The sequence below is a fragment of the Nelumbo lutea genome, chromosome 3 (assembly GCF_056320005.1).
Source record: "Nelumbo lutea isolate HS-2025 chromosome 3, American lotus-T2T, whole genome shotgun sequence".
In the NCBI taxonomy this organism is placed as follows: Eukaryota; Viridiplantae; Streptophyta; class Magnoliopsida; order Proteales; family Nelumbonaceae; genus Nelumbo; species Nelumbo lutea.
Genome location: NC_142686.1, coordinates 98,123,154 through 98,135,848, shown reverse-complemented (window position 1 = coordinate 98,135,848; position 12,695 = coordinate 98,123,154). Strand labels below are relative to the sequence as shown.

At 35.5% G+C, this 12,695-nt stretch overlaps 1 long non-coding RNA gene across 1 annotated transcript; it reads right to left on the bottom strand.

Moving 5' to 3' along the window:
* Positions 1-340: 340 nt before the first annotated feature.
* Positions 341-12,661, bottom strand: LOC148867085 (uncharacterized). Its single transcript, XR_016108908.1, has 2 exons — positions 11,412-12,661; positions 341-632 (listed from the first exon to the last, which is right to left on the bottom strand). It is a non-coding gene; the product is annotated as an uncharacterized LOC148867085 (long non-coding RNA).
* Positions 12,662-12,695: the final 34 nt, after the last annotated feature.

The window sequence follows — 12,695 nt, the reverse complement described above, 5'->3', positions numbered from 1 at the left end:
TCAACAGTTCAGGAATAATTAACTTGTTGTGCCACATCGTACTAGACAGATATTTTCAGAGGTTTGGACATGTCTTCCAGCGTACCACATGAGACATATATAGAATTTATCGACTCTCGGGCAGATCGACGTTGATCCAGATCACAGTTCTAAAGCATCTGTCATACGATGAGTGTGAACCCATCTGTGATATAACAAGTATGTGAACCAGGGAACAAACATGGAATTGAGTTGGGGACGCTTCATATATTTTGCTCATTCCTCATGAGTTCTATTAAGGATCTCTTTCTGTTTCAATCAAGAACAACTCAAATCACAAGATTGATATTGTTCATCGATCTTATACTCAACAGTCATGTATCATTTGAATGAAATAAGACATTACAGCGTTCAACTTGATAGTTAAGATCGAGAACCCAGAGTTGCAGACCAGAAGAGAAATCGATGGACAGACAGTTCAAGAAGCCTCAGTTCACAAAAAAGAAAGGCAAAAGAGAATCATCGGAGACGGAGACACCGTCAACAACCATTTAGCCACTACATCTCTTCTTTTCTCGGAGATTTCTGTATCTCCCACAGCTCTTCTCCTTTTAACTCTATGGTCTTTATCCTTCGCAAGATATTACGTCAGACTGTCGGAAAAAAACCCATTAACCCATGAGAGAGAGAGAGAGAGAGAGAGAGGTAAATAAGGTTCAAACTTCAAAGCCGAATAAAAAGTAGAGCTAGAACATGCAAATTCATGCTATGTGAAACTGAATAATGTTAACCAGTAGATCGTTGTTATATTGCTTTCTTCTTTTACAGGGAGAAGGGACAATGATAAAAGTAAAGTACACTGACGTCTTTTACAATCAAAATAAAAACAGTGCAGATGGCACTGGCTATACATTTTCCTATGTGGGTAGCTGCAGTGGGCAGTTGGCACTATCATGGGGGAGAGAAGCTTTCCCAAGAGAAAAGACAAGGGGGTTTGGGGAAGAGATCTTGACAACCTTGGGAACAAATCTTACACTTGGCAGACGTACGTCCTTCTTTTCCTAGTGGGGACGGGGGTGGGGAGGGTGGGGGGCTTCGAGGCTTGGAGGCTTTTTAATCAAAGCCCTAAACCTTTTGCCACGTGGCTAAATTAAGGGTTTTATTCCTTTTGGGTGGGGACTTTCTTTCTTTTGAAGCTTTCAGTGAACGGTGGATATATAATAATATCCTCGGGAAAGGTCCCAGAAAAATTGTAACTTGTAAGACAATGCCAAGAGTACAATTAGCGTGCATGCAACCCCTAAATGGAGAAGGTTTTCTTTTCTTTTTTCTTTTTTTTTTTGAGGCCTAAACGGTGGAGGTGGAGTTTGAGGGTAATTTACTAATTTTAGATTCTTCCCCCCTCGAGAAAAATAGAAGAGGGAAAAACATTTTTGAGGGTAATTTCGTAAGGAATATCATAAAATTTCTTGAGAACTTTCCTCAACTTTCTGTGTCTATCTTATTTTCTATCAAATCAAACATAGCCAAGGGTCTCTATCTCCTATAGACGGTCAAAATTGGCTCATTTACCCATGTGATTTATATACATAGAATAGGCTGTTTAGAGAAATAATGCTTTTTTATGGTTATTTTTCTAGATAATCCCATAATAATGCCTAAATAACCTGTTTAGAACTTCATTCTTTGCCTTCCAAGAGAGGGCCCCAAGTCGATGGCACACCCGCCTGAGCAATTGAGAATTGGTTCAGAGGGATGCATTAATTGACCCAAACGATAGGCCCCCAGAAACAAGAGTATCATCTCAGCTTGGCAGTTAACACAGTCCGAGCTTGAGTTTGATGTTCAGAGCAAAGTTTGGAATGGGCTTTAATTATCTTCTTTTTTTTTTTTTTTGAAGCTTCTTAAGCAAATTTATTCAACTATACATCATAGAAGGATTACAGGATTACATCTCATTTCAGCACCAAACACCTAACAAAATCTGGGGTTAATTTGAAGACTAAGGTCTTGGAGCACCTGTACCTCATCAAAGCATATTGTTTTTGCCTCTGGGCATTAATTATCTTTGAGAGTAGTCAAGAAGAGGAAGAAATTAATCAAAAGGTATTGACTAGGCGGCTGATAACTACTTCTAAGATTAATACAAAAGGCTGGAAATTGGAATGACTAAAAAGGGGGACCATGTTAGAATTTGGACCAGTGAAACTTGATGAGTTGATATCAGTTAGGCAACAAAGAAAATGAAAGGATAGTCAAGTTTAGGAAATAATTAAAAGTCTAAATCTAACTCTTAGCTTGATGAAATATCTTCTTTTGGAGGAAAATTAACAACTTTTCCATTTACACTTTAGCATCTTCTAAAAATGTTGTTAACTTGATCATATCATACGGTTTGTAAGATACCATGAAATTAGGAAATCATCTCCAACATGTGGAGATGGCCAAGATCACTGTGGCATATCTAAAATTTATTTTTCAGTTAATTTATCTTTTGTAGTGAAAGAAATCTACCTAATACGGCATGGTAAAGATTCTATATATAGAGATAGAGTTTTTTTTTTTTCTTTTAATTTTTTGAGATAGATAGAGATAGTTGCTTGATTTCCTAGGGCCTAATCTAGTGGTAAAGCCATACCTCCTCTCAAGCACTTTGAAGAATATTCAAGAATAACGTCATAGTTTAGTACCAACTTTTTGTCATGTCTTTACTTATCTCCCTTTCGTCGATAGACTCAAAGAATAGCTACGCCTATGCCTTTCAATGGCTAGGGTTTTCAAGTAATGCCTGTGTCCGACCCCTTAATGCATGGGGGAGTCCGGATCTTCTGGAAATTAACAAGATGTGTAACCCTTTACTATTACACCAACTTTTTTTTTCTTAATTTTTTAGGGTTTATTTTGAAGGTTAAACGTGGAGGATTAGATCATTGATAGCTAGAATTAGATCAACCAGTAAGAAGACTACACAACCTCTTCTCTTTCTCCAGTAATCATGAAGAACCATAGTTCTCTTGTCTAGCAAAAAGAAAAAAAAAAGATTTTCTCCCTCGTTGGTCTTTACATAAAGCACAATAACATCTTGTCTCTCAAACACAACTTTTGCTGTTGGGAGTTGGAATATGGGAATACTATGGAAACCATCCAAAAGTTGAGGGGATTTTGCCAAGTGTCTAACCAAAAGAAATTAAATTTTGAATGGGAAACCTCTTCAGTCCTTCTTACAAATAGTTCTAATGTACTTGTCAACAGTGGCATGAATCAGGGAAGCAGTCTTGGCAATATTAAATGCAAGCTTTTGAGCTTGAGAATCTATTTGTTTCTGTAGTATCCTACAATCCCAAATCCCAATAAATGCTTCATTGGAAAGATTTATCTTGATAGCAAAACAGGTGTAAATATACTGTTCATCACACTCTCTCAAATCATTGCAAAATTTCAATAGAGACAGTCATTCATGGGGAAACGAACACTTGATAAAATAGAACTATATGCCCTTGAATACTGAATCCTTTGAAGACATTCTCTGGGCACAATGTACAGTAGAGTGGTAAGTAGTTGTTCACTACTTGATGTTCAAAGTGGACATTTTTTTTATTAAAAGGGATAAATCTGCACGAACTCCCTCTAAGAATTAATGTTGTGAATGATGGAGCTCCTAGCTGGATTAAGATTGTCCTAAGTCCTCCATTGGTTGAACTTTATTTAACTATTTTGGAAACAAATTAATTCTATAACATGTGGAGGGGCACTAATACATGATGAGTTATGGCATTAACAAGGAAATAATCCCCATTCCATGTAACTCTTGACTGTAATTGGTCTCTCTCTCTCTCTCTCTCTCTCTCTCTCTCCATATGTTAGGTTGAGATGATGGCCCAAATTGAGCCATGATGCTCTCTCATTTGTCTTCAAAAGAAGAATTTAATATGGCTCTGGGTATAAGGTCTTATTACAGCTTACATGGGATGATATATGTAAACTAGTTTCCACTATTCTTGTTCTACAACTTTTTCAAGTTCATGTGTTAAAAAATTGGAACTACCACTTGCTGTTGACCTAAATACAATGTTAGTAGAGGATTTTTCTTTTGTTTTCTCCAATAAGATGTCTAGGATGACATGCATGCTTATATATAATTGAAGTAGTTTACTAAAAGCAACTAGATCAAGTGGTATTTTTTGGTGGGTGGGTGGTGGTAGTCAGTTCACTTTTGTGGAATGGACTGAGAATGAAATTTAATGAAAAAACAAATCCAATTATATCCAGTTATCCAAAGACAGCCATAGCAAAGGTTCAATTAATCAAGTGACCAAGAATAGCTACCTATTGGCTTAGGAAAATATCAAATTTTCACCTTTTATAAGGATATATAAGATATATCGAATTTGTAGAAATTCTTCCAAATTAATTCTCATTGTTTATTAACTCTAAATTGTTTCAACCTAATTAATAGATGAAGAAAATAGAGATGTTTAGGTCAATTCAAGAATCATTATTGATGTTCTCTAAGCAACTAGTTCTATATCTCTCCAACCACATCTTCTATTTTGCTTGGTAATATCAACCTGTGCTTATTGCATGCGCTGAATTACTAATTTGGAGTACTTTTTCTCCTTGGGAACACAGAGATTGAATTGACTCTTATTATCTAAATACATTTTTTCCTTGAAATAATCTAGGCTATTGAACTATATATATGGAGTGCAGAAATGAGACATGAGTGGAGCATTGTTGCTCCATGGTATCAAACTTATGTGATCATGTCAAGGAAATCTGTAGCATTATTTCTTGAGCTAAAATTCAAGGATGGCCATTCTCCAAGCAGAAAAATTCTTGTAAGAATAACTTCTCTAGATTTCAAACCATTGTTTTTCATTTTTTCCTTTTCTGATTACAACATTTGTATATATGTCAAAATTTTGGCAAATGGTTAGTTAAATTGTTATCATCTTTTGTATATTTTAGTTATGTTTACAAGTTTTGTTTAGTTTAGATGAATATCTCAAATATATTACTAAGATATTGAGCTAGGTTTTGCATTTTAATTTTCCTACAATTAGAAGATATTACAAAAACCATTACAAGAATTTTAATTATCAGATAATATAATTACCACTTAGGGTTTTTAATTCCTTTTAGAACTTTTAATGCTTAGGTTAACAATTTGCATGAGTTTATTTTATTCCTTTTTTTTCTTGGTAACCTAGGGTCAATTTCTCTTTTTTTTTCTGGGAAAATCTATGATACGGAAAAGATATGGTATGGGAAAGTTCTCACCGATCAAAACCCATCCATGAATTTTGATAAATAACACCTGATTGGCTACTGCATTTATGATTCCGGTTGATTGGTCAGAAAATTTTCAGATATCATAGTGGAACCTTTTTTTTTCTACATTTATTTTTAATACAGAGTTTTCTAACTATGTAAGCTCTTTATCTACTTTTTTTCTCTAATGACGTGATTATAATAGGTTTAGAAGGACAAGATTGCCTACTGGCGTAGAAACAGAGAAAACATAATTATTTTAGAGAATGGGAAGCCATCATAAAGGATCAGCATCTTTTTGAAGGCTAGGTAGTTGAGTTTTTAGGTGAAAAAGGGGAGTGGTTAGGGCTGTCAATGGAGTCCATCTTAAAGGTTGAGATTCATCCGATTATTTCTTATTCAAATGATTTATTTACATAAATGGGATCAATTTCAGATTAAAAAACAATGCATCCATTTAATAGTCTGATTGAATGTGAAACTGACCCCATTCTATCTGGTTAACCTCCGAGTCTGATTAACATGATATCTTTGTATAAATTTTATAAATAAATATATATGTACTCACTGAGTAGAATGGAATGGAGGAACAGGATTTATGTGGCAACCCCATATGGTTGGATAATGACGAATCCACTATTTCATACTTCATAAATTTGTATATGTAAATTAAAGAGTGGTTATTTTTCTCTTTTTTTGGGTAAAAAAGAAGAAAAGGTACAAAAGAGTTGCTAAATTACTTATAATTTACTAGTATTCCCCTTATTTGAAATATGGAAAATCAGACTTAGATTAAATCCAAAAATCTAATCCAAGACTCGTAGATCCAATTGAATTTCAGATTTGCTTCTGAATAATCATATCAGACTCGGATGTAACTTATAAACCAACATGAGGTCATGGCGTTTTAATTATATTGTTCTATGTAACTCCACTCATGGAAGCTAAAGCTTAATAAAGTACTAATACAATGATATAGTATTTTTTTTGTCTTTTGAATCATTATCAAAAGTTACTTATATGATGATTATTTTGTGTCATTGATCCACAAACTTTTCGTTATTGATTCATGGAATAAATTCATTTAAATAGGGCAAAGAATGATCAATTTGAGTTAATCGGTCTGCAAATGGAATTAAGGATGAGATGCATGACCGTTTGTAAGTAGGGCTGTCAACAGGTTAGGTCTGGGTTGAGTCTAGGTAGAACCAGTCACAAAACCAATTATTAATCAGGACAAAATCATAAACTCAGAATCGTTCTAGTTAATAGTCAGGTCTATCAGGCCCATATCTGATAGACCTATACTGAAAATTATATTTGTTTATTTAAATGGTAACTTAAAATTTGAATTTTGATAATATAACTTTAATAAAAATAAGGAAACTACTAAATTATTTATATATATATATATATATATATGGATAGATAGATAGATAGATAGATAACCAACCCAACTTTTAATCATGACAAAGTCATGAAACTAGAACTGTTTTAATTGGTTCAGTTGGTTTTGGCCCATTGTGTAGACTTAACTAGGGGTGAGCAAATGGGTAGGTTCTACTTGGAACAGAATGGAACCGACATCAAACCGGCCTTGAACCAACCCTACTCAATCCGTTATAGGGTAGGGTTTGGTTCCAAATTCTTGGAACCAACCCCCACTCAAGGCGGTTCTAGGGTCTATGGGTTTACCTTGCCTGAATTGACCTGGTGAATTGGCCTTGGTGGAACCGAACTTTTCTTGAAATAAATCCCAAAATATTTTTAAGAATGTGAAGAATTGAACCCAAGCACTCATGGCTACAAAAGCCATGGTCTCACTTGACCATTTAGTTACTTAAGTAATTTGATTATTTGTTGTCATTTTAATATTCCAATTTGTATAATAAATAATGTAAAAGGTAATATTTGCAAAATTTAAATTATAATGACAAATTTTTAACCATATGTTAATATATTATGATAATCTACATATTAAGTTACTTAATTTAATCAATAAAGGTAATATAAGTATTAAGGTATGTACTATCATTATTGAAAATCAAGTTTTTAAAGGACATTTTTCATTTTTTTTGAAGGGGGAGAGTAAAGAAAGAACAAGTTCCGTGTGTATAACCTAGAATTGACCCCGGAACCATCAAGACTAGAACCGACCTTCACAAATTTGGTTCCAATTCCAAAAGCCTAGAACCGACCCCTATAGGGTAGATACAGGTTTTGCCATGGAATCAAACTGAACCAAACTATGCTCACCCCTAAACCTGACCTATTGATCACAATCCTAGTTGTAAGAGCATAGATATTCAGGTCGCCATAGACCCAGTTTAACCCACATGGGCTCAAAGGCCGAGCCAACCCAGCCCAACAACCAACCTGGTTTATTGAGCAGTAATTAGAGAAAATTGTGGCATTTTAAAAATAAGCTAGCGGTCAACAACTGGCTACTTTGGATGACATGGCATGGAAGTTTCTAGAGCTACATGAACAAATAGAAAAGCATAAATAGCTGCCATCACCAACATTCGGGGGACTCTCTCCCTCTCAAACTTTCTCTACCTTCTCTCTCTCTTCTAGGTTTCAAATTACTGGCTTATGGTGACTTGAACTATGACGGTTTTATCCCTCGCTAAAGGGTAAGTAGTGCAGTCTCTCCAAGGGTCTGGCCACTTCTTAGTTTCCTCACTTATTTCTAATTAGATCATAGGAATTGACCACAATTGCAAAATCTAAGGAGCTTACACCTATCAAGAGTTTAATGCCAATCAAGAATAACTCTTGATGGTTTATGTTCTTCAAAATGAGAAGCAGACTCGGTTGTTGAATGTTTTTTCAAGAGGACTACAAGTTGTTTATTAAAATATCAAAAAGAGATAGGATATACAACCCTAGCTGCAAAGTAAAGGATTGGATTGTTGAATGTTATCACTAGGTTGGTGTTAGAGTTAATGTGCTAGAAAGTTAAATATTTTATTTTTATTTTGTCTTTTTCTACAGCATGTAAAAGGTAACTTTAGTTGGGCCCTTTCTACTTTTTGTAAACCTGGGTTGTAAAAGTGTACAGAAGAAGCTTCCATTTGGCTTGCTCAAAAAGCTATCTTCAACCAAAATATGTATGAAGAAGATTTTCAGCCCTTCTCTTGCTCTATTTTTTACTCTCTGCTTTACTTCAATTTATTGCAGGTAAGTCCTCTGTTCTAGAACATTTTTCTCCACTTTGCATGCACCCACAATTAGCTGAAACTATAGCCAACACCTAATAGTTGGATTTTCAATGTAGTGGGGAGTCGCATTAATGTAAAAATAAAGTCATTCTTTCCTCCATTTAGATCAACATATAATAGTATTTCTTAAGAATTCCATACATAAAGTCTTCCATTTGAAATTATTTTGTTAAAAGGAGATCTAAACTAAGAAGAAACTCTAGGAGAAGCAAAGCTCATATGATTTATAGAATTACTGATAGGAGGGTGTAATAGGGACATTGGCCATCTCCACATGTTTCAGTTTATAATGAAAGAGGCAATATATAGGGTGAGAGTTAGTTATTACTATTATACTGCAAATAGGAACATTGTTATTACTTAATTAATACATATTGAACTTTTAATTCTTTATTAAGGTCTTTTGATCGTTTTATCAGTTGTAGTGAACTTTGCTAAGTAGACCATATGGAAACTTTTAAATGTCTTTGACCACAATTGATTTTTATTTCAAATTCAGTTTCTTTGAATGCATGAAGAGTCAGTTCAATCTCTTATGCATCTGTATGTGTGTGTTGTGTGTCTGCATATATTGTGATGCATATGGAGAGAGTAAAGAAGTAGGTTTAGTATATATAGCCATATATATTCAGTATGATACAATGGAAAAGGAAAAAAAAATCAAATCCAAGATGTTGAAATTCAAAGGAGGCATGAGATATCACCTTGTGTTTTCATTCAAGTACTAGACCTTGATTTCTACAGATTTATATTAATGTCATAGAAAAGAGAGATCTACTATTTCTCACGACTTTTAAGATAGCTAGCCATAAGATTTATGTGGCTAGTGTGTCTTTATATCCAAATCTGAAGATTATGGCCAAAAGCAATGAGAGATCATTGCAGCATTTGAATATAAATACTAGAGTGGCTCCACGTTCCCCTTGTTCTGATAAGAACAATAACAGACTTCAACAAGACGTAAAACAAGAACGGGAATATATTATAGTAAAGCTTACGTTAACCCTAATACTTGTAGCTAGGTCATATGTAACCAAGCACAGGAATTATCAGATCACGAGTAAAAGAAAGGAGAAAAGGAAAACCCACTTGCCATAAAATATGTTTAGTGGTGCTTTTCATCAAGTGAGTTAACTCAAGTCCAACATGAGAACAACAGTGTAGAACAACAGTGTTAATTACCTTCATTAAAAAAAATGATTAGAGAGAACCATTACACAGTACTATTAATTACTTCCATGCATAAAAATGAATCTCTCTTATTGCATTCTTTCTCTCCTCAAAAGGTGTGAGCAGATCTTTCAGACCTCACCGGAGAAAGCCAAGCTTCATTTGCTTGCCAAGAAGCCTCAAAACCTACCCTAAAAGCACAAGAAAGATGAACACTACAGGCCCAAGAGGACCTCCCCAAGACCGACCGAGCTTCTTCGTAACTCAGAAACCTGAGGTGACAAGAGCCCATTCTTCTTCCCTAGAATGCTGTGACACAGTCCCTTCCTATATATACGGTCGGATTAGAAGCTTTTTGTTTCAGAGAGATTGACTGGATAACCCGACACAACACTATTTGCCCGTGAAAGATTCCAAACAGATGAAGGTTGTAAGGAGAGGGTCCTACATAAAGAAAGCTTCCCAAGACTGAAAGCTCTTACGTCTAAGTTGGTTGTAACCACCCCAGAAGAGGCCTGCTTGGCCAAGCCACTCTATCTAGCAGACATGCACGCGCCGGGCCTACGCAGCTGAGGGAGCTTTTAGACCAGATGGAGGAATTTGTAACAGAGATGAGACCTTTTTTACCTACTAAAACGACTGGTTTGCTTTAGAGAGAAGTATGCAAATGACTGTACCAGTCTGCCTATCGTTGCTGGTATATATAGTTTGGTCGTGAACAAGCAGTTTGATGCTTCTCAAAGTAAGATGGTATGACCTTACTTTGAGAAGTGGATCAGTGGAGTAGCTATAGATGCTTATTATCTTTCCTTGTCAGGGATAAAGATGAGAGAAGGGAAGAATCCTTAAAAAGGAATGCTTTCTTTTCATGGCTATCTTTTACTGGGACAATATTCTTCAAATATGCTGCAAATTTCTAGAATAGAGAGAGAGAGAGAGAGAGAGAGAGAGAGAGAGAGATCATTTACCTTCTCTCTCTCTCCATTTCTAAGGATTCCTCCTATAGAGGGCACTGATTGGATTTAAATTTGATTAGCATATTAAAAAGGGTAAAGACGAGCTTAAAGTTTTGTAGGAAAGTGATAGACAACAGGAAAAACGAATAATTTTCGTAATTTTCCTTGTGTTTGATTCCTTGGAAAATAAAATGGAATAAGTGAGATGGGAGAAACATATGGGTCTTGTCAGATTTAATTTGAATAGAGAGGACAAACTTTGGAAAAATGACTCGAGGAAAATTAGAAGGAATGCTATCTTTTTGCAACTTTTTTCCTTGGCCATTTCAGTGTAACCAGACACTCGAAATAGAAAATTTCTTCAATCATTCATTTTTCTTTTATCTTATTTGCAACCAGCAAATAGAGCCTTTAAGTAAAATACAAAAGGATCGCCTCCCCTCTGAACACTTTCACCTCATATATAAGCTATGGGTCCTGATCATGTCGCACTAAAGACCAAATATCATATATATATATATATATATATAGAGAGAGAGAGAGAGAGAGGGTTCAGTCTTCACAGCTTGGATCGAAGCTTTTATACGGACTAGCCATGAGAATTAATTTCCGTTATAACGGCCACCTAGTAGCTCTATGGATTTACTTATAGCTAAAATGTCAATAATAGCTTAATATCTGAGTCCATGGATGAGTGACAGAATATATATTAGATTAGTTCATCATATGCCGTACTACCGTTACAGCTCCGTTATTATAGTTTTTAATGGTCTGTTTGAGCTTTGGAATGAATTTTTATAGAGAAACGTACCAGTCCTACTGCGTCATGTTGATCTGAAACTATGCTTGCTGTGTTATTGTCCAACCTCCTACTTCCTTCTAGCTCTGCTGTTAAGCATCTACAGTCGGCCATTGACATTCTCTGTCCGCTTTTGTACCAAACACTTGGCGGGCAAATTTGACTCTCTTCTTCACTCTTGGCATTCTTTGCACTTGGCAGAAAATTAGAACCCAGTTGTAATGGCGTTTTCAAGTGACCCCCCCAAGACCCCATATCTGCATTTCATCGATCTCTGAGTCTCTGCTCCATGAAAGCTCAAAACAGCCTCGTAGCATAGCTGGAAAGAAGAAAGATACCAAAAAACAAAGGTTATATATGAAGAGTGAAATTAAACAGACTGACTGTTATTTTGAGCTTCAAGTCTATCAGCAACCATCAAATAAGAATTACTGCTGGTTCCACTCCATATGTTCTCAGAGCCAACGAACTTTCTTCTCTTGGATCCACACAGACTTTGCTTGCTTCTGATGATCAACTTTGAAACGCAAGCAAAACCAACTTTTCCTCTCACTCTCTCGACTTCCAAATTCCAACTTTGAACATAGACTTTGACTTATAACTCAGCCCATGCACCCTCTGTCAGTTCACCTGTCTGAAGTTTCAATCTCTCCTTCCTTGTATTCTCTGCTCAGTTTCTTTCCTCATCAGACCAGCAGTAGCAGCAGCAGCAGAAGTTAAGAGGTCTCTTTCTTTCTCTTTCAGTCTCTCTTCTTCCATCACTTAATTTTCTTTTCCTCACGACCCATAACCATCGATTTCCTTAATTTTTTTTCCTCGCTTCCAAGCTTTGTCTGATCGCCATCACTTCAAGAAACCGATCATCACTTCCTTCAAGTCAACAAGGACAAAGGTGGGCATCCAAACCAGGGGACAGAAACCTCGTTATTGTCTGTTGCTTTCTTCCTTTTCTTCTCATGCAAACATGGTTTCCTTCTTCCTCTTCTCCCGTTACTTCATCTCTCTCTCTAATATTAAAATTAAATTCTTGTTTCTCCATTAATCTAATCCTCTCAAAAATCTCAATTCCTTTGTCTCATGTTCTCTTTGTTTATTCCTTAATCCCGTTTCCCAACAAGATTTTTTGTGATTATACCCACAAAAATCTTTCTCTTCCCCACTTAATTTCCATAATTAAACTTTAACGCCCAGATTTCCATAAACCATCCATCCTGCTGTGTGCTGTCTCAAGTGAGACAATAAATGGAAAATAACAACATTTATTAAAATTTACTCTGAAATTCCAAAAACAACAAT